This window comes from Lagenorhynchus albirostris, chromosome 2, assembly GCF_949774975.1.
Source record: "Lagenorhynchus albirostris chromosome 2, mLagAlb1.1, whole genome shotgun sequence".
Taxonomy (NCBI): Eukaryota; Metazoa; Chordata; class Mammalia; order Artiodactyla; family Delphinidae; genus Lagenorhynchus; species Lagenorhynchus albirostris.
Window position 1 is genome coordinate 9181820 of NC_083096.1, and position 21107 is coordinate 9202926.

Sequence of the window (21107 nt, forward strand, 5' to 3'; positions counted from 1 at the left end):
TTCCCGTCTGTATATATGGGTTAAATTTATAGTCCAATACTTTGTACTTTATATTTTATAAAAACTCCACACAACTCTCCTAATATGAAATATTCTGAATAATGAAATGCAGTTAATGCTGACATGAAATATTTGTTATGTAATTGCAATGTTATTAGCAACAATTGTGTTTTATACTTGGGGGAATAGAGAAAGATAAGACTTTTTTAGGGACTTCCCTGGTGGCGCAGTGGTTAAGAATCCACCACCAATGCAGGGGACACAGGTTCAAGCCCTGGTCTGGGAAGATCCCACATGCCGCAGAGCAACTAAGGCCGTGCCATAAGCCTGCGCTCTAGAGCCCGTGAGCCTAGAACCTGTGATCCGCGACAAGAGAAGCCACCACAATGAGAAGCCCACGCACCACAATTAAGAGTAGCCCCCACTCACTGCAACTACAGAAAGCCTGCGTGCAGCAGCGAAGGCCCAGCGCAGCCAAAAATAAATAGATAAATAAATTTTTTTTAAAAAAAGACTTTTTTATGTAGTACGGATTATAATTACTATAAAGTTCAGAAGTGGTATACTAGTGAAATGCTAAAATATTCTTGTTGAAGTAGGACTTGAAGTGGGCTTTGAAGGATAGATTTGGCTTTGCAGAACAGAGGTATAATGTCCTAAAAATGGGGGACAGCAAAAAAATATGGGACTCATAGAAGCAGAGAGCAGAATAGTGGTTACATGGGCTGAGTGGTGGGGAAAATGGGGAGATGTTGATCAAAAGGCTCATAGTTTCAGTTATGCAGAATAAATAAGGTCTGGAGAGCTAATGTACAACGTGGTGCCTATAGTTAATAATATTCTATTGTATACTGAAATTTGCTAAGAGAGTAGATCATAATTGTTCTCACCAAAAAAAGAATAACTATGTGAAGTGATGGATATGTTAACTAGTTTGACTGTGGAAATTATTTCACGATGTATATGTATATCAAAACATCACATTGTACACCTTAAATATATGCAACTTTCAGTTTTCATCTATACCTCAGTATAAGCTGGAAGAAAAAGAAACAAATAAAAATACATGGGAGTAGAATAAATACTGTGGGAACCCTATAAGGAGGAGGTTTAGTTCATTCATTTACAGGACAGGCCAGGAGTTAGAATCGGTGGACTCAAGTCTGATCCGGCTCTAGAACATGCAATCATGGTCATCCGAGAAGTGATCAGTGTGTGAAATCAGGACATTTGACTGGAGAAAGGAAAGTGGGTAACACTAATCAAGGGTCCAAAACAAGTACAAGTCAAGTAGGAGAGAAGCTAAGTCTCAACAGAGGGTGAAGCAGCAGTCAACAATGAGAAACCCAAGAAGGCAGGAAGTTAGAGGAGATCCCTTAGTGGAGGTCTAGTGTTAGTGCCTGGGTGCATGGGGTTAGTCAAAAGTAAACCGAGTCAGCATGAGGTACTAGTGATCAGAAGAAAAGATGAAAAGTACTCATGTCAGAGTAGACGTAAGCAGCAGGCCCAGGCCAACATACCACCACTCAGTTCTTAACAATGGGATTTTCATGTTCCCTTGTTTTAAGTGTAGGATTGCTTAGAGCCTGGAGACAAGGTTGAACCTGTGAGTAGGGCTCCTTTCATGGGATCCTTCAAGGGTGGGAGGGATATAGGGGGTTAGGGGCCGAACATGCCATTTTTCTTTATTGGATTTGAGAGCGTGAGCTCGAGCGTGGGAGATAAAGCTGGATGTGAACACCTTAGACACTGGGAGAAGAGTTCGGGTTTGATGTGGTTGGTCCTCAGCAGGTTCTTCTGGGGAGCAGCCACATCAAGGTGGCTCTCCACGTGAACTACTCTGGCTGTAGCATCAAGGCGACGTGAAAAGGGAGCTTGAGCAGGTGTAAGTGTGAAGTCACAGGTTACGTTAACTTTATTTGTCAGGCAGTTTCAGGGAAGTCATAAGGATAGACGTTTCAATGCAGTGGGTTGAAAGTGAACAGGAAGTGAGTCAAGAGAAAGCCTGGGTGAAAAGAAAATAGGAAAGTCGTTGGAGAGGAACTCACAGTATCATTTTCTTTTTTCAAAGAGGGGGGACACCTGATCATTTCTATTTCCATGTGGACACTTGAAGAAAAACACTTTTCTGCTTTCAGGACCAAGAAGAATGGTCCTTCTGAGCAATTCTGGTTTTTTATGTTAGAGATACCTTTGATTATGAAATTGATCAGGTTTTTCCATTTTGCCTTGACTAAAAAAATTCAAGTTAACTCTGATCCACCCATAGGAAATTTATAGATCTTCATGGGATGGATTTTAAACCTAATTCCTGATTCCATTTTATGGGCTTGATCTTAATTTCCTCCCATTTGCTCCTTTTTTTTTTTTTTTTTTTTTGGCGGTACACGGGCTTCTCACTGTTGTGGCCTCTCCCGTTGCGGAGCACAGGCTCCGGACGCGCAGGCTCAGCGGCCATGGATCACGGGCCCAGCCGCGGAGCATGTGGGATCTTCCCGGACCGGGGCCCGAACCCGTGTCCCCTGCATTGGCAGGCGGACTCTCAACCACTGCGCCACCAGGGAAGCCCCATTTGCTCCTATTTTTAATGTCATGTTTCCCTCCCTCCCTTCCTTCCTTCCTTCTTTCCTTTCTCTCTCTCTCTCTTTCTTTGTAAACTTACAAATCATTTATATTACTTTCTGGAATGAGATGAGGATATAAGTAAATTAATTATATTTCTAACACCTATAAATGCGTTGCCCGGCACAGGGTAAGAATTTCATCAGTGTTTGTTAAGTAAAGTAAATAAATTGAGCCTAGAATATAAATAAAAAGAAAACTCTTGCTGACACTTTGAAGGATGACATGTCAGGGTTGAGTAACAGATTGGATAAAGGCAGTGAGCACAGGAAACAGTGAAAAGTAAATATCAGTTCTGATCTGGAATTTTGATGGGGAAACCTGGAACACAAGTGGGTATTTAAAAGTAATGCAGATTTATAGAAAAACGATTAGCTTAGATTTGAAAAATATCTACTTGGCTATCATGTATAAATAGTTTCAACTTCTTGACAATCAGGTAATGGCTCTTGTATTCCTCATTCATTAGTTTATCTGGGGGGGGAGGGGCATCCTTTTTTCTTTTAAAGATTTTTTTGATGTGGAGCATTTTTTTTTAAAGTCTTTATTGAGTTTGTTACAATATTGCTTCTGTTTTTCTGTTTTGGTTTTTTGGCAGCGAGACACTTGGGATCTTAGTTCCCCAGCCAGGGATTGAACCTGCACCCCCTGCATTGGAAGGGCAGAGTCTTAACTACTGGACCACCAGGGAAATCCCAGGGAGGGGCATTCTGAGTGGAAGGATGGGCTCCTGGTGGGGAAGAGGATGGTCATGCATCATGCCCGTGGGCATTACATAGGAATGTGCTCATACTCATGCTGGGCATAGTTAAGGACTGCTTCCTCTGAAGTTAGAGATAAGTTTTAAGAAGTCTGGTTCTCTGTTGTCAGCATGATCACTTGCTTCAATTCTAGTAATTTTCAGGGTGCACATGACACTAACACTGTTGGCAGTGCAGGGAAGACAGGGGCATCTCAGGGGTGAAATGAGAGAATCAAGAGTGAACAGTGTTCTTAATAACAGGGAATATGAACTGGAAAAAATTAGCAGGCATACATTTAAAGCTTGTATTTAGGTTCAAACAATAGGATGCGCTTCCTTCAAAAAAATTTACTCGACAGTGAATAGAAACTTAATGCAACATAGTCCAAAAACGTTATGTGACTAAATAAGGAAGGGATACAAGCACAGACTGTGTTGACAGAGGTTAAGTGGGCTCAAGGGAGATAGCAGTTTCGTTGTGTTCTGCTGGAATCCTCTGCTCTCAGCCTTTGTAACATTTCCTAGGGGATTTTGACCACTGAGACACATTCCGGGGACTGTGACTCCAGTGGAGTAGGTTCTGGCACCAGTCAGGTCACGAGTTGCCACAGGATATGGGGTTGTTAATTCTGGAGAACAGAAGCTCTGTGAAGTATCTCACAATAGGTAAAGGGTGTCGTGTGAAAAATAACTTGATTTACTCTGCAAATCTCTAGGGAATATGCCACAATCGTTAAGCATGAGATCATGAAAGCTTTATTGGGCATCTATTGCTAGATGCTGGGGGAAGGGAGGAATAAGGCCAGCACAGCCCCTGCGTGGAAAACCTATTGTAACACCTGAAGTGAGGTGTGTGTCAGGAGGAGGTACGCGACACTGCGGGTGCGTATGGCGGTGGGACCAATTGGGAGAAGATGTGCGGAATCAGATATTTAAATAATTGTTATTCTACATAAATGAAGCGGACTTCCCAACCCTCGTCCCCATCCTCCAGTGAGGAGTGCTCGTTACTCGATCGGTTCTAGGAGCCGCCAGGTGGCTTTCTGTGCAGGATCTCACAGGGAGAATCATTTCTTCAGGTGCAAGATTCAAGGAGAGAAACTCTTAATGTATCTTCCAACTCCAAGAATTTATGTACAATATTAAAATTTTCAGTTGCAAATTTGTGTGTCTGTTGAAGTCACTTGAAGCTTTTTAACATATGAGATAATTAAGCAACCGCCAGTCTTGGTTACTTCCTTTTCTTCTGTGACTAAGTGGTCTTAACGTATAAAAAGTGTTAAGTGGGTGGATGTAAAATAGTGTTAGAGAAGGAAAGAGGGTGGTTAATACCCTTCAAAAGCTGATAGCCATCTTTCGGTTTTAAATAAACTTGAGGGGAAAAAATGCCTCATCTAGTCTTCTTTTTTTTTTCCAGAAGTGTCCCAAGGGCTGGTGCTTTCTCACCTCTCGAATAACTGTAGCGAGAAGGAGAAGAGTCACAGTGTTTGTGGTTATATCATTTAGCGACCAGAGTGTTGCTCGTCATCTAAGGGTGATGATTTGCGAGCTCTTGTCTCATGGCTGCACCGCTGTAATTTTCTTCTCCTCTGGATTTTCCTTTGAGGCTTTCAGAAGGTGCTCTCTGGCCACTAGAGGCCACAGAGTTAATCGTGCAAATTTCTCCGTTTGGATTATGTTCAAATAAAATTAGATTTTAATAATCTAAATTCAGAAGAGAGTAAAACGACATTGAAAGAGCACCTGACTGAAATCCCTGAAAGCTGAGTTCCAGTCCCCTTTTGTTTTGGGTGAGCCAGGTGGGCTTGAGCAAACCCTGTGTCCCTCCAAGCCTTTGGTTCCCCAGGTGTGTAATCAGAGGATCTGGATGATTAGCTCTCAAAATCCCTCCCAGCTCTGCTGGAGTTGGTGACCTGTTCTGGACAGGAGGGCTTCCCCTTGGCACTGGTGACAAGAGTGTCCTCGGTGGGTGGTACATATCATTCACATCTAATGCAGGACTGATACCTCTCCACCTCAGTGGACGTCCTAGGATAAGCATTCCTAAGCATTACCCTCTGGTAACAACCTCCCAAAGCCTTCATTTCAAATACTACTGATTACTAGCAACAGTATCAGATATTTGTGTAGCACTTTATGTTTTTCACATCCACGTCTAAAGCATTCTCATTTGATGAGCATAATAAACACATTAAGTAAATAAAAGTAAATGAAACCAGTTCCATTATATAAAAGATACTGAAGTTCTCTGGGGTCACTGACAAGCCCTAGGTTATATGGCTAATGTGAGGTAGACGCAAGTTTCTGATTTCAGTTCAATGCAATTTCTGTATTCTTTGTCAAATGAACAGCTCTATAAAAGTGTTAATCATTGGAGTTGTGTTACCCGCATGTAAGGAAGAGATCCTGCCTGATTCTCTCCCTGCACTACCACAGAGGGCATCAGTGTACTCTGCTGTAACTTTGAAGGAGAGAAGACCACTTATCACACTCTGCACCACATTTTTAATTTAGCATACCAGATTAGCAAAGAGAACTGCAAAAGGCAGTGGCCTTTTAAAGATATTTAGGTAATGCCATTTCCGTAGCGATTTGAAAAGCCATCTGGGAAAATTTTGATTCTGTTCGGGTCCAGTGGGCACTGGGCGCTCCCTTTGGGTGGCCCTGCTCACACCCCAACCAGCTGCCCTTCTGTGTCATCACCTGCAGGACAAAAGACCAGACTGACCCACCCCACTCCCTGCCACCTGAGCACGAAACCCGGGGCTGGATTTTCCTGACTTATGTGACTGAGACCTCCAGTCAGCCAGGTGGAGATATAGTGTAACCATCACATGTTGAGGATTTTCCTTTGGGTAAGCTAATGTTTTGAATTCATTCTGAAAATCTTCCTGAAAGAAGGGAAGTCCCTCTGACCTTTTAGAGGTACGCTTTTGTAAGTATGAGGAAGTATTATTTAGCATAATGGTTATTTTGCTTAAGGAACTTGTCACCTCAGACATTGTGTAGTTTTAAAATGTCAGATATATCAAGTTCAGCCACCACGTATTGCTAATTTTCCATAAAACACTGAACTGCAAGCTTTATTAACAGTACTTTATCCTACACACACACACGCACGCACGCACGCACGCACCTTGTCAGTGAGGTATCGTTCTCGTTTTATAGTTGGGAACCCTGAGGCTTGGAGGTGTTGAGTAACTTGTCCAAGGTCATATAGGAGGTAATGATGCTGGGATCTAGGCTTGGATCTGATGACTCCGGCCTTGCTCTTAACTTCCATATTGTCACCAGAAAATGGTCTAAGTGTGTAATGATTAAGAAGCCAAACTAAACGTTCTGGGGAAAAACTGCTAACTCTGTCCCAGGCAAACCTTGATTTTGCTCGTAAGGCCTTTCAGCTGATTGGATGAGTCCCACCCACACTATCAAAGATAATCGCCTTTACTTAAGAGACAACTGACTGTAAATGTTAACCATATCTACCAAATACCTTTCACAGCAGCACCTAGATTAGTATTTTATTGAGTAACTGGATGCTGTAGCCTAGCCAAGTAGGCACAGAAAACTAATCATCACAGACAACTTTGTGATATGAAGAAAATTGCTGAAATAATAACATAAGCAGTTTTCCTTCCTAACTTCCTCTCTCTCTCTCTCAAAGTGTAAAGAAGGACTCCTTTCATGGATTGTTACATTAAATCTCCACATTAAATTTTGCGGGTCTGAAATTTTCAAGAGGAACCCATAGAATTCTGAAAGATTAAAAGTAATGTTTTGAGTCCAACAAAAAAATATATCCTTTCAAGTAATATTATGGCAAATACTTCTAAGAAATCTATACTGCATAATACACAGTTGAAAAATACACTGTTCTTGTTAAGATTTCATTTTCATTTCTTCCTACCACTTCACGATCACTCATTGAAGCAGAAACCTCTTGCACCAAATAAAGTTAAGTCTGGCCTCTGTAGCTCATCGTTTGAAACAGTTTCCTGTAAACCAACCAGAAGCTTCAACTTTTCGCAGACACATTTTCTGATTGCCTTGCAATGTGAGGATGAATACAGGTTCAAAGTCAAGACTAGTTCCAAGTCTAGTTTAGCAAAATTCTATGCATCCACCGATATATTTCTCTGAAACCGTTTCTTAATAATTGATTTCAGTTCACGTTAGAGTTCATTCTCAGAATCCACGAGCACATACACCTCTTTGGAGGCTTTCTTTTCCCCCTCTGAGTTCTTGGTAAAAACTGTCCCTGAAACTCAAATTTCAGGATTAACTCAAAAACCATACCACATTTTCTGGGACATCTGGGGACGAGGAAGAGTTGGAGAGCTGATTGTGCATGATTTCCACTGCTTCCTAAGTTTCTTTTGTCTGTTTCTTTGGAGGCTTTGCTTCTTCTTTAGCCCCTCAGTGCCGACAAACTTAGACTCCTCACTTGATCAGCAGCAATGAGAAAATATTGTCTCCATCCACACAAAGCATTTATTAGGCAAGTAAGCAGACGTTACAATGGAGAAAATGTTTAAAAACAACAACTCTGTGTGTGTGTGTGTGTCTGGAAAACTGGATGGAATAAAGGGATGCACGTCATGACAAGTCAGACAGCCTCAGATGGAACAGCAGACAGTCAGCAGGCCTCACTGCCTCACCACCTTCTCCCTGCCCCGGGTGCTTTTCCAGCCCTTCTCTCCTTGCTCCTGTTTCTCTCTTCTGCATGTACAACCATCGCTTCCTTTGAAGAGCTGTTATAGTAACTTTCTCCCATTTCCTCTGTGGAACATTTTCTTTCCTCTCTCATATTCCTTCTTTTTATAAATTTTTTTGCATATTCTAGATTTAGTTTTTTATTGAGGTAACATTATAGCATCATATGCATTTTATGTGGATAGCATTATATTTCTGCTTCTGTATACCCTACAGCACGCTCCCCAACGAAACTTTAGTTTCTATCCCTCACCATACAGTCGATCCCATTTCACCCTCCTTCCCCTTCCTCTCTGGTAACTACTGCTTTGTCCTCTGTATCTATGTGTTTGTTTGGTTTGTTCATTTACCTTGTTTGTTTGTTTGTTTTTTATATTCCACAGATGAGTGAACTCATATGGTATTTGTCTTTCTCCTCTGACTTATTTCACTTAGCGCAGTACCCTCAAGGGGTCCATCCATGTTGTCACAACTGGCAAGATTTCATCTTTTTAATGGCTGAGTAGTATTCCAGTGTTTGTGTGTGTGTGTGTGTGTGTATACGCGCACACACACACATATATATATATCGTATCTTCTTTATCCAATCATCCATTGAAGGGCATTTAGGTTTCAATATCTTGGCTATTGTAAATGGTGCTGCAATGAACATAGAGGTATAGATATCTTTTCAAAATTATATTTTCATATTCTTTGGGTAAGCACCCAGATGTGAGATAGCTGGGTCATCCCACATTCCTTCTGACACCTATGTCCTTAGATTCTAATTTACCCCAAGGAAAATACTGACTTTTTATCAGATATTAAGCACAAAGGCTACCTAATGAAAAGGGTACATATGTGTTGCAAGGGATGAAAATAATGGAACCTAAAACAATACTTTCATTCAGAAAAACAGATAAAATCCAGGTAAAGAGTGGATCATTTCCTGTTCTATGGAAAGCTGCTCCCAAACTGAAGTAGAAGCTCTTGCCCTTTCTCCACTCTTTCAGCCACCCAGGGGGAATGTTGAGTGTTTTCCTTCTGAACTCCTACATTCCCTACACAGAGTATAATACTGAATACTGTTGTTTGAGCTTATAGATAGATTGCTGTTTTCATTCATTCAGCAAACATGCATATAGTTATCAGGAGTAATAGGGAATGGAGATGCAAAAAATATTACAAAGATATCAATATTACAATCCAATGATTAACATTTAAATAAAGTATACAAATACATGTTATCAGTGCTATGATAAGCCTGTGTTTTGGGTAAATCAGGGCCACAAAAGAAGGTCTGGACAGTTTTTCACTGAAAACGTTTGGGTGTGGGTGACACAAGTCATTTTGAAAAAGAGGTAACTATTAAATGCTCTGAAGGTAGACAATTCAACGCTGGAGAAATGGAAAATGCTTTTCTAATGAATCAGGGTAGGTGTTCCTTAAGGGTAAGGGAAGGTGTAGAGAAAGGTGAGAGATGGTAGGAAGGTGAAGTGGAGATGAAGGGAAAGTGAAAGGCAAGAGAAATGGTTCTCAGTTTATTCAGTCTACTGCAGCACAGTCCATGACTGGCAGCAATTTTCTGGAAGTATTTAGTGGAATTTTGCTGTTTTCCAGCTTTGAGGAGAATAGCTCACCAAATTTTTACTAACAGAGCACGAGATGCGGGGAGTATGTCAGTGGTGGATCAGCGGATTGGCTGTGATGTGGGTCAGGTTCGGGTAATTCACCTGGTGCTGGTGAGCGGAGGAGCCATTGGCTGGACACACACTAGAGGCTGCATAAGTTATAATTTAACAAAATGTTCATATACTGTTATTGGCACTTCCTGTTTCATCTTGAGAAGCTTTGTAAACTGTAGATTTGCTACTGATGTATAATTGTGTGCATGGTAAACTGCTGTTCTAATGCTTCTAACGAAAACAGAGAACAGCCTGTAGCACTGTATTGGGGCATTGTCTTACTGCAGTGTTACTGAAGTATTACCAAGTTACACTTGTATGCACCAGCTTTAGTTTATAGAACTCTCAGATCTGAGGCAGGCTCCAGTGCATAAACAAAGTTAAAAATCTTAAAAATCCTAATCTTTCTGCACCAGGCCTTCATAATCTACAAGTAGGAAGAGGAAATCAGACAACACTACATCTGACGTTCTCTGAGTCCAGACAGTGGCGCAGTAGTGTGGGATTCTGTTTCCCTCCCGTACAGCAGATGAGGGAGCATTTAGCTAGACAGAAAGCCCCCTCGCATTGCTTTCCCGTCTCATGACTTCCTCCCAGACACTATTGGAGTGAGACAGACATTTAAGGGTCCTTGTTTGACAGAGTACTGGAGCCCTCGGAGATCTTTGCAAATATTCTCCATATTTGGGATCCAGTGTATTGAAGGAAGATGCCCTATTTTGTCAATGACGTTCCTTTTAGAATACAAGTAAAAGCATGGATTTAGACTTAGGGGCATGTTAAAGTTGATTTAGTCAGGCATTTTTCTGGAATACATTTGAACTTCATTTATAATTGGAAATTTTTTCTCATAATTACGTTATAAAGGCTAAGACATGGGTTGATTATGATAAATGGAAAAGTAAAAGTAATCCAGGCCAAGGAGATTCATGTTTGAAAGAGAACCCAGTGGGAATATAGCCCCATCCCACCTCAGAAACCTGATGAACAGACACCCAGGGAAACAGAAACCACAGGTGACAGGAAAAGCCTCTGCACCATGAGAAGCAGGAAGAACGTGAAAGGAAGGGCCTGAGTTCTGACCGCAGGAGGAGTCGCAGAACTCCCTCTGGGTCTCCAAGGGGCTTGTCTGAGTGGGAAACGAGTCTAGAGGTCTTTCAGTTTCCAAGTTTAGTCAAAAGGAAAATCTGGGCTTCCCTGGTGGCACAGTGGTTAAGAATCTGCCTGCCAATGTAGGGGACATGGGTTCGAGCCCTGGTCCAGAAGATCCCACATGACATGGAGAAACTAAGCCCGCATGCCACAACTGCTGAGCCCACGTGCCACAACTGCTGAGCCCATGTGCCACAACTACTGAGCCTGTGCTCTGGAGCCTGCATGCCACAACTACTGAAGCCCACGTGCCTAGAGTCCATGCTCCGCAGCAAGAGAAGCCACTGCAATGAGAAGCCCACTCACCACAACAAAGAGTAGCCCCCGCTCACCGCAACTAGAGAAAGCCCGCACACAGCAACAAAGACCCAACACAGCCAAAAATAAATAAATAAATAAAAATAAATAAATTAAAAAAAAAAAAGGAAAATCTGTCCTGCTGCATCTGGCTCATGCAGAAAAGAGGGAAGATCCAAGAAAGGATGAGGAAGCCATTTAAAAGGGGGAAGTAGCTTTCACCTAGTGTTTTGTCTGTTTTAACATCCAACATCTGGTACGAGGCCATGTGCATGTTGCTGAGGATGGCGGCTGATGTAAGAATATGAAGTGTAAAAATGGAAATAGTCATTTTAAAGAAGAAGTTTAAGAACTGTTTAGAAAACTCTAATACCCTCCTAATCTTTTCACATCATGGCACACCTTTTAGAAAATGATAAAATGTGTCCCTGTCACTGTGATAAGTGCTTGAAGACATCCATTGTTGAGGGTGACAGGCCAGCTCTGGGACTTTGGCCATCCCAGGCCCAACCTGAGGACCAAGGAATTGAATATCCTTGTTCACCTGAAATTTAGGTACAGTGATAATACACATATTGGTGTGTTAGCTAGGGTAACAGTCATAAACAGAGAGACTCCAAAGGCAATGGTGAAATGTCCCCCTCAAGAATTAGGGCAGGTGGGCCTCCCCTACCCCTAGCGTCATCCAGGGACCCAGCTGGAGGGCACTCTGGGCTCTGCTGGGACACTGGGACCATCTGCAGACTGAAAGCTGGGTGCGGGTTCCAGCGGCAGGGAGCGGAATGAAGCGTGTGGGGAATGCGCACGACTGCCTTGTGGCCTGGGCATCAGTGGCTCATGTTCCACCCACTCCCACTCCCCCGCTCCAGAGAACAGAGCTCGGCCGCACTGCCCGCACCGGAGGAGGAGAGAACAGATGGTTCTCCACCATGAGCATCATTTTATCCTGGCCTTAGGAAAAACACCTAGAGTTTGCAAAGCACTTTTATACATGTTTCCTTCTTTTTCCCCTGCAAGGGTGGGCATACCAATTAAACAACTAGAATTCCTCACAAAAATTTTCAAAGTAAAATATATTTATAAGCAGTTCGTAGTGAAAACTCTATGCTACATGCTTAAAAGATTAAAACACATAATTTAACACATGGACCCTTCTTCCTGGGAACTTCCATAGGCGACAGAAACTTAGAAAAAACACCAATTTATGCTAACCATAGAAGGGACACTAAGTCCCTGTTGCCTAGGGAAGAATGGAGATAGAAAGTAGTACAGAAATTAAGAGGACGACACATTAGCGGCAATTTTGTTTGTTCCAAGAGGACTTGATGGAAAGAATGAAATGAGCTGGATTTTTAAGATATGGTGAGATTTGGATGGCAAAAAGAAGAGTGAAGTTATTCTATGAAAGGCAAAGGCTACCCCCAAGTCCCCTACAATACATGGAATCTGGCACATTAATAAGGTTTACTAAAGGAATAGAAGCACATGGGTAAGAAATTACTAGGTTTATAGATGAGATATTTAGTTATCTTCTTGGACTGGAATGAAATGTTCAGGTACTCAGGTGACTGGCAGATGAGCCATTCGGGGTATGTTGCAAATACGAATGGCTTTTATAAGAAAAATATTGGGTAAACCGAGTCAGACAGACAGTTGCTGTTATTAGCAACAGTTATTGCAAATAGTGGCACTATTTGCAATAAGTTAAGTACATTTTTTTTTTTTTCTTACACGGAAAGGTCTCTTGAAGACTTTGCCCATAGGAGGGATCCTATATTGAAATTATCTGTTTATGGGTCACTTGCCTCTCCATACTGTAAACATTTCGAGGCAGAAACAGCAGGCTGTCTGCTATATATTCATGTTTCACTTTTAATAGTATACATTTATTGCTAGGGAGTGGCTGTTCTACTAGGGACTGAATTTCCTAAACCCCCCCTGAGGACGTTGGAGGTCATGTGATTAGCTATGGTCAATAGAATCTGGACTAAAATTATCATTACTGCTTCTAGGCCCTGCCCTAAACAAACAAAAAATGGACTTTACGTGGTTGAGAAGTAAACTTCTATAATGTTAAAGCCCTGAGATTCCATCCTTTTCCTCTGTTAATGCGGGTAGAATTTACCTTAACTAAAGATACTTTCGATTCCAGAAACGTTTGTTCTATGATTTTCTTTTAATATGCTTAGTAAATTGCCCTGCTTATGATATGCATTTAATAAATTCTTGGGGAAAGACTGCATTAGGTCATTTTTAAAAGAAAATGTCAAGAATCCATTTTGAGGTTTTCTTATTATTTTAGCTAAAATAAGATTTTTTTGTGATAAATACAAATATATTGAGTTAATTAATAAATGGAAATAACAAGAAAATCAAGTTATTTCAAACATACACCCACCTCAAAGTGGTTTATAAGTCTGGGGACCTAAGCACTCAGAGAAATAGAAGAAAGTAGAGAAAAAGGAAAATGATCGTCTGTACGTGCTGTTTGGTCCACCTTGGTCCATCTTTTGTCCATTCATGGTGCGGGGGAGGGGAGGGCAGTTTACTGGATTTTCCTCTTTTCTTCCGTTTTTGGTCTCCGTCTTCCTCCCTTCCTTGATTCCCTTGGTCAGTTCCTAACCTCTTCCCTGGCTGCTAGATAGTAACCAGAAGCTTCCCATCAGCTCTGAGATCAGGCACTTTTAGAATTCGACAACCTCACCACAAAGCTTTGACCTGCAGGTTAAAATGATGCTCCAAGTGCTGTGTCTGCAGCTTTACATCTTAGGATGGCTCCTCCCTGGGAGAGTGCACTTCACTAAATTCATTGCATGTCCCCTCTCCAGTGTTTGTCACCATCCTGCCCAGTTCTCTGTCCTGTTCAGCAGTTGTTTCAACAGCCTCTATTTTTTGCCTCTTTGCACTGTCTCTCCCAGCCCTGATCCTTAGCCTGTTTTCCAGGCGAGTGCCATCAGTTATTCAAGGGAAGGGGCGTCACCTCCAACAAGGACCCTCTGGTCAGCTGCTGTCTGTCCGGCCTCTGTTATACTTCTCGGTGGCCCAACTCCAGAGTAAGCCAGCCTCCTGCTGTTCCTTTTCTTCCCTTCTTTTTCTACTCTATTCTCTCCTCTTAGGGAGTCAAGTCAGCCTTTCCTATTTGATGATTCACCTGCCACCACAGGATCCCTAGAATCTAATCTTTTGAAAATAGAATTCTGCATTCTTTATTTTTACCATTTCTATTACTGTTAAGCAAACATCCTTCTGTGAAGTAGTGATTTCATAATAGTGGAAATACCTAGGGTGTGAGTCAGCAGATAGCCAAGTCGTCATTCTAATCTTATGAAGCTTGAGAGATTCATTTAGCAGATAGTATCCAGTGTCAACCAGAGCAATTGAGTTCATTTTTAAAATATTAAAAAAAAATGCATGATATTAAGCAAGATGAAGCAAATTCTCAAAATGGTTAAATGATGGAAAGTGGATGTCTTTTTGAGGCTTTTTGATGATGACTGAGAAAACGTGTTATCTTTTTGCGTAATACCATCATCCACATAAACATTTATCGTAATGTGGTTTGGTGAAGAAAATTGGATTCTGTCACTGCTTGGGTAAATCACTTTCCCTTGCTAACCTTTGGTTTACTATCTATAAAGTAGGAATAGTAACAGCTCTATCTCATCGTGCTGTTCTAGAATCAAAGAAATGATGTATGTTAGAGCTGTGAATACCGAGAGGTTCCTATTTTCCTACCTGTACTTATTTATGCAGATGCCATCTCTAGATCAAACTGTAAACATACTGATGGCACAACAAGCACCTGGTTGGTCACAGCACCTACCCCAGTACCTTATTTGCAGAGTAGCCTTAATAAATATTTGTTGTAAACAATGAACAGATATTCCCTTTAAATAGTTTTGACTTATTTCACTTTAATTTATTCTGTTACATAACATGCTAATTTTATAACCTGATACAGTTCCTTTTTTGAAGGAGATAGATTATAAATCTTAAACAAATATATGATGTAGTGGTAACAGAGGACTCAGATGATCCTTGCAGGAGTTTCGGAGATGGAGTAGCCCTTCCTATGTGACCCAGTTGAAGCAAGGGGGGCAGGTATTTGGATCCTGCACTGACCCATCATTGACCGCAGGCTGCTTCCAAAGAGGGAATGGGAACCTGGTGAGGCAGCTTCCGTAGGATGAGGGCAGTTCCTGGAGAGGAAGCAACAGTGAGCGGTCAGCAGCCCAGACCCCCCGGCTGCTGGGGGAGAGTGCCTCGGGTCTGAGGCGGACTGTGCTCCCACAGTATCCACTAACCATCCGCCCCTTGCACCACCTACATACAATTGCTTCACATAGTGTTCACCGGCATCCAGAAACAGCTGCTCCAGGTTCTGGAAGGACTTTTCCTGGGGAGAACTTATCAGAGGCAAAACAATGGGATGAAGTACTCCACCATGGCTGCGTTTTGTCTAGAGACCACACTTGGTCCTTTCTCTTCTACTACCCCTTCTAGATTCCTCTCACCCTGGGTCAGCACTTCTGCTGGTGTTGGTGGCTTATGTGGTAAGGTGACCCAGACCCTTGTTGTCCAGGGGTCTGATTCCCATGGCACCATACCCCTCCCAGGTCTGGCTGCTGCACTAATAGCAAATGTGGACACTCCTATTCTGACTCTTTGGTTCCCAGACCCATGTATTCCACATATTGGGGGAACAGAACCATGTCATGGTCACGGATTAAGGGTATATTCTTTATTCTAGGGGATGATGCACCTTTGTTGAAGGTTATCATCTCGAGGTGGTGCCTCCACTGTGCCACCACAAGACCATTCCATTACTCCATCAGGCTGGCAGCATCTGGGTCTTACAGCATGTGGTGTAACCCAAGGATCCCAGGGCCATGTGGCCACTGCTGTGAAGTGGGCCCCTTTTGTCTGATGTGATATCATATGGGATCCCCTACTGGTGGCTCAAAAGCTGCAAGCCGTCTTACAGTGGAGCCGGCTAAGGCCCTTCTGGCAGGAAAGGCAAATCTCTACCCCAGATATATGTTGATTCAAGTCAAGATGAGTCACTGCCTCTTTCAGGGTGGAAGGAGTCCAGTTAGCTTGCCATGAAATGGTTGGTTGTTCTCTTTGAGATTTCATTTGTTCAGCATCGGTTTCTTTTTCTTGATGGTTGGACTTTGGCAAGGGCAGTAACTAGATCGGCTTTCATGGGTGCAAGTCCATTCTGTTGGGCCAGTGCATATCCATCTCTGCTACCGTGGCTCTTCTGTTCATGAACACTGATGGGCCGGCTGAGTGACAGGGGCTGGCTGAGGTCAGCTGGTACAGTCGCTCTGTCTGCTTGGTTGTTCATGTCTTTTGTGTGGTGGATGATCTCTGTTGGACGTTGCCATGTGATACAGAGACCTTCATACTTTTGAATACTCTGATAGGTCCACCCACATGCATCTTCCTGGGACCTCCTTATTCCCAATTATCCAATCATTCTCCTTCCAGGCCCCAATTCACCAGCCACGCCATCCTCCACTGCCCATGAGTCAGTATCTATTCTAACCTTAGGTCACTTTCCTTTCATACGAGGTAGATGAGCAGGTGCATTGTCCCCAGTTCTGCGCACGGGGAGGGTTTCTGCTTGCTGCACTCTTTTAAGTCTGCCCCTTAGCAGAATCGGTCCATTTTCGGCTTGTGCCTGCAGATATCCCAACACAGACAGTGATCTTCTTACTCCATCGTTAGTCGTGAGGGAGTCCTGAGCTCCCACAGGACACCGGTAAGCCCTGCTCATGTTCGATTCTGGCTTTACCATTTGCATCTCTCAGTGGGTTGCTGCTGGGCCCACCTGATCTTATGGCCTGGTGGTCTGATAGAACCCAGCTCATCATGGAAAGACATTCCATCTCGATTAGGCCCCGTCGCCAGGAGCTCTGAGCTGGGCTGAACTCTTCACATTTGTTCTACTTGAGACAAGACACCTGGGCATTTGTTCCCCGCATTGGCCATCCATTGTGTAGAGATTGTGCCACCGTCCGACACTACCTGTAACGGGGAAGCAAGTTGGTTGAGTTCCGGGGTCAAGTTAGCAGGCCCATTTGACTTTCTCCCAATGCTCTGTTCTCCGGCCTGACTGTATCGCTAATACCTTCGCCTCCACCCTGCTCTTATTTTTCTATTTCTCAAATACCCAGAACCTGGGTGGGGAAGAAGGACGTTATTCCCCTTCAAGAGCGCCTTCAAGACCACCACATCCTAAGATATTAGGCTGCTGTAAATGTCTGCTGATAGGGTGGCGGCATCTGCTGAAGCACCGCCCCCTTTTCCAGTTCTTCTCCTTCCCGGGCGGTCCGGGTCCGGGGGCTGGTTTTCAGTCAGTGTGCTCTGTCCTGTCAGCGCTCTGCTCCTAACTCCAGTGAGGAGCGTGCTTTAGCATCCCTTGAGCAATCCCCTGTTCCTGCGTATGTTCTCAAAGGTTTCCAGGGCGTTTGCCCTTTTAGTGTCGGCACTCTTTTATTGCTCTCTCCTCTCCCTCGGATTTTGCACCCGCATCAAAGGGCAATCTGAGCGTCAGGCACCTGGTATAGTTAAAGTACCCGTTTCCTCCAGCTCTGACCCACCGTTTTTAGGCCAGATTTGTGCATCCTGAAACTCTCTTCTTGTAGGATGAATTGTTTCCTACGTGGTTCTTTGGCCTTTCAGGGAAATCGGCCCCGGTGAGTTCACCCCTCTAGTTTTCCCGGTATGCACTGAATTCACAACTTCCTGTCTGAATCCCAGCTTAACCACAGGTCTGTTTTCCAGAGCTGCATACTACATTTGTTTGGAATCCTGACTTTTACTTGGTGATTGACCAGTTTAAACCTCAGAGGATTTATATCAATATCTGTCGTACGTAGCCCTAAATGGAGTCAAAGCAAATGAGTCTGAAAATACACGCAGCCTGGCCAACTCGTTTTCACTTAATGTTTTTATCAGTTGCAAAATTTTCCATCACTTATTCTTTTCCTGCTTCTTAGTCCTCGCCTCCCTTTTTTGTGTTGTTTTTGGCATTTTCTATTCTCAGTTGCATCTGAAATAAGCTTTTCACATATTGTTCTCATCCGTAGCTTACATCCTCTTTTCCAGGCAGCTCTATCTTGAAGAACATCACAAGGTCAGAGAGATAACCTTTGCCTCACATGGGAGCTGAATAACGCTGCACTCTGATGGAGATGTTGCCCTGGTTTTTCCAGGATGGCTCCATATAACTCTCTAAATGAAAAAGGAATTGTTTCTTTCTTTCTTTTTTTCCTTAATAAATTTATTTATTTATTTTTGGCTGCGTTGGGTCTTCGCTGCTGCGCGCGGGCTTTCTCTAGTTGCGGTGAGCGGGGTCTACTCTTCGTTCCGGTGCGCGGGCTTCTCATTGCGGTGGCTTCTCTTATTGTGGAGCACAGGCTCTAGGTGCGTGGACTTCAGTAGTTGTGGCACGTGAGCTCAGCAGTTGTGGCTCGCGGGCTCTAGAGCTCAGGCTCAGCAGCTGTGGCGCACGGGCTTAGCTGCTCCGTGGCATGTGGGATCTTCCGGGACCAGGGCTCGAACCTGTGTCCCCTGTATTGGCAGGCAGATTCTTAACCACTGTGCTACCAGGGAAGCCCGGAATTGTTTCTTTTTGAAGGAAACTTAAACATTTATCAGTGTCTTTGGATGTGTCAGAATAAAACTCTCTAATCACACTAACAAATCATTGCTAGACCTTCAGAGGCGTTTAGCTGTCACTTACACGAGTGCCAGTGTGGGTTGCACGACTGTTTGGAGTTTGACAGTTCCTCCATGTGGCTTTGCAACCTCAGAGCCCTTTGCTTCTGGCAGTGCACCTGCGGAAGCGAGAGACAACCTGGGGGTCTTCTAGGTAGTCCTGGAACTGGTGCCCATCCCTTTGCTCTCCACACGGAGCTCAGTTTTGTGGCCCTAATAATTCAAGGGAAAATACCAAATTGCAATTCAAGAAAAAAGACCAAATCCAAGTAAAAGAGCTACTGAGTATATACCCAAATACTGACTATGTAGAAACGTTCACATTGGGTTGGCCAAAAAGTTTGGGATGTTTTGTTGGAAAAAGCAGCTTATGGAAAAACCCGAACGAACTTTTTGGCCAACCCAATAGAAGGTTCTATATTTGCCGTTCACCTTAAGAGGGTCTGGGAAATATGGTTTGTCCAGGGAGGGCCTGAGATTGGTGAGCATCTAAGCAGTCTCTATCACACTCTCCTATAACGAAAGAGAAAAAGAAATCATTATTTTGGGACAATAATAATGGCTAAAGCAAAAAGATATCGATGTGAGCAAAGTAATACTAGTAAGTAGAGGACAGACTTATTCCAGCCCTTTCGTAGCCCAGTAGTGCCAGAATTTACACTTGTTTGTGAGTTTCAGAGGTTCCAATTAATCCAATAATAGTTCACAGAGTAACTTGGGTTACTTTGAGTTTAATCCACACTTTGTTGTGCATCTGCCCCTTCTCTGAAGCCATACTCTTCCTCCAGGACAGAATTACTAGTCCTTCCTTTGAGTTCACTTGGCACATTTTCCTGTCTGCTGAGAGGAGGCTGGGACAGACCCCAAGAATTCCACAGGAGCAGAAGGGCAGGAGGTCCGCGGTTCCTTAGCCTCCCAGCATCCCGTGGAGAGAAGGTCTAGGCTGCTTTCACTGCTCGCTCTTTAATAGGCACTCTGGAAGGGAACACGTAGCATCCAACCGAGTTCATGACCATTGAAAGAGAGAACTTGCTAACGGAGACGTACTTGATGTGAGTCGATGCCCATGGAAGCTGCATACGGAGCTGGGGGCACCTGGAGACCTTTTGGCAAATTGGCACCGCACAGCCTTTCCCATTAGGGGAGGAGGGGGGCGCCAGTCCCATTTGGCGTTTCACCAGGGACCTGGAGAGAGCCACCGGGGAGGTCTTCTCTCAGACAGCCTTACTTGACTGTCTTCCTCACCTCTGTCCAAATGCTTAGTCTATTTGCCTGCAGTTCTTTCCGCGCTTTTCTTCCCGAGAGCACTGTGAGCCTCTCACTCGTCGGGGGCTGTATCTTAATCATCTCTGTTTCCCTGGCACTGCGCATAGCTTTTGGCACATAGCAGGTCACCAACTGGGGAATCTATCAAGGAAGCAAGCGTCTAGACTCGATGCTAGAAGTGTAAAGTGTAAAGTGTAAAGTGTAAAGAGTAAAGTGTAAAGTGTAAAGTGTAAAGAGCCTAGCATTCTGAAGATGAATTAAGAAACCTCTGAACAAGGAATATTTTGTGCTTTCTTCCCCTCAACTTTGGCACTTCCTAATTACCCCATAGATAGTATGAATTATGATCATTCTAGCCAAAATCATGCCAAATAAACATTCTAGGAAGTATCTTATTCAGTTCTTCATATGGGAACATGTTCTACCCTTTACTTGTTCACAGTGGGTCATTTGTAAACCCTGAATTAACTGACAGATTTCAGGAAAAAAGCACAAGACTAGGGATACAATCTGTTTTTATAGCTAATTCAAGCTGAGGGTTTCAGGGCAGAGTATGAAAGCTAAGACCAGGGGTGAGCATGTCAGTTTTACTGATTTAAAACAAGCCCACTGAACTTTCACCTTCTAGGTTTGACTAGAATAGCAACAGACAGTTTGGGGGGCGAGGATAGGACAATACCTGAAACCTACTATATTCCTGCCTTTTTTTTTTTCTCTCTCTCTATCCAGAAATAAAGGGTAGACTCCTCGCCTATTTTGAGGATTTAAGGTAAGAATGACTGAAGGAAAAAATGTGCCAAGAGAGTGGCTACCTTTGGGTTTCCCGTCCTCTGTCTTGTCTCTGTTAACAAGAAGTGAGCACTAGAACATTCCACCAGTCACATGACCCACTGTCAAGCTAAGGGCCAGGCCTGCCATCTAAG

General features: G+C 43.3%; 1 long non-coding RNA gene across 1 annotated transcript in view; it reads left to right on the forward strand.

The window, feature by feature from the left end:
• LOC132515665 (uncharacterized) overlaps positions 1-20959 on the forward strand; it is a 170784-nt gene extending 149825 nt beyond the window's left edge. Inside the window, exon 3 of the long non-coding RNA XR_009539160.1 lies at positions 20914-20959. This is a non-coding gene — a long non-coding RNA (uncharacterized LOC132515665). The remainder of the gene's footprint in view (positions 1-20913) is intronic.
• Positions 20960-21107: the final 148 nt, after the last annotated feature.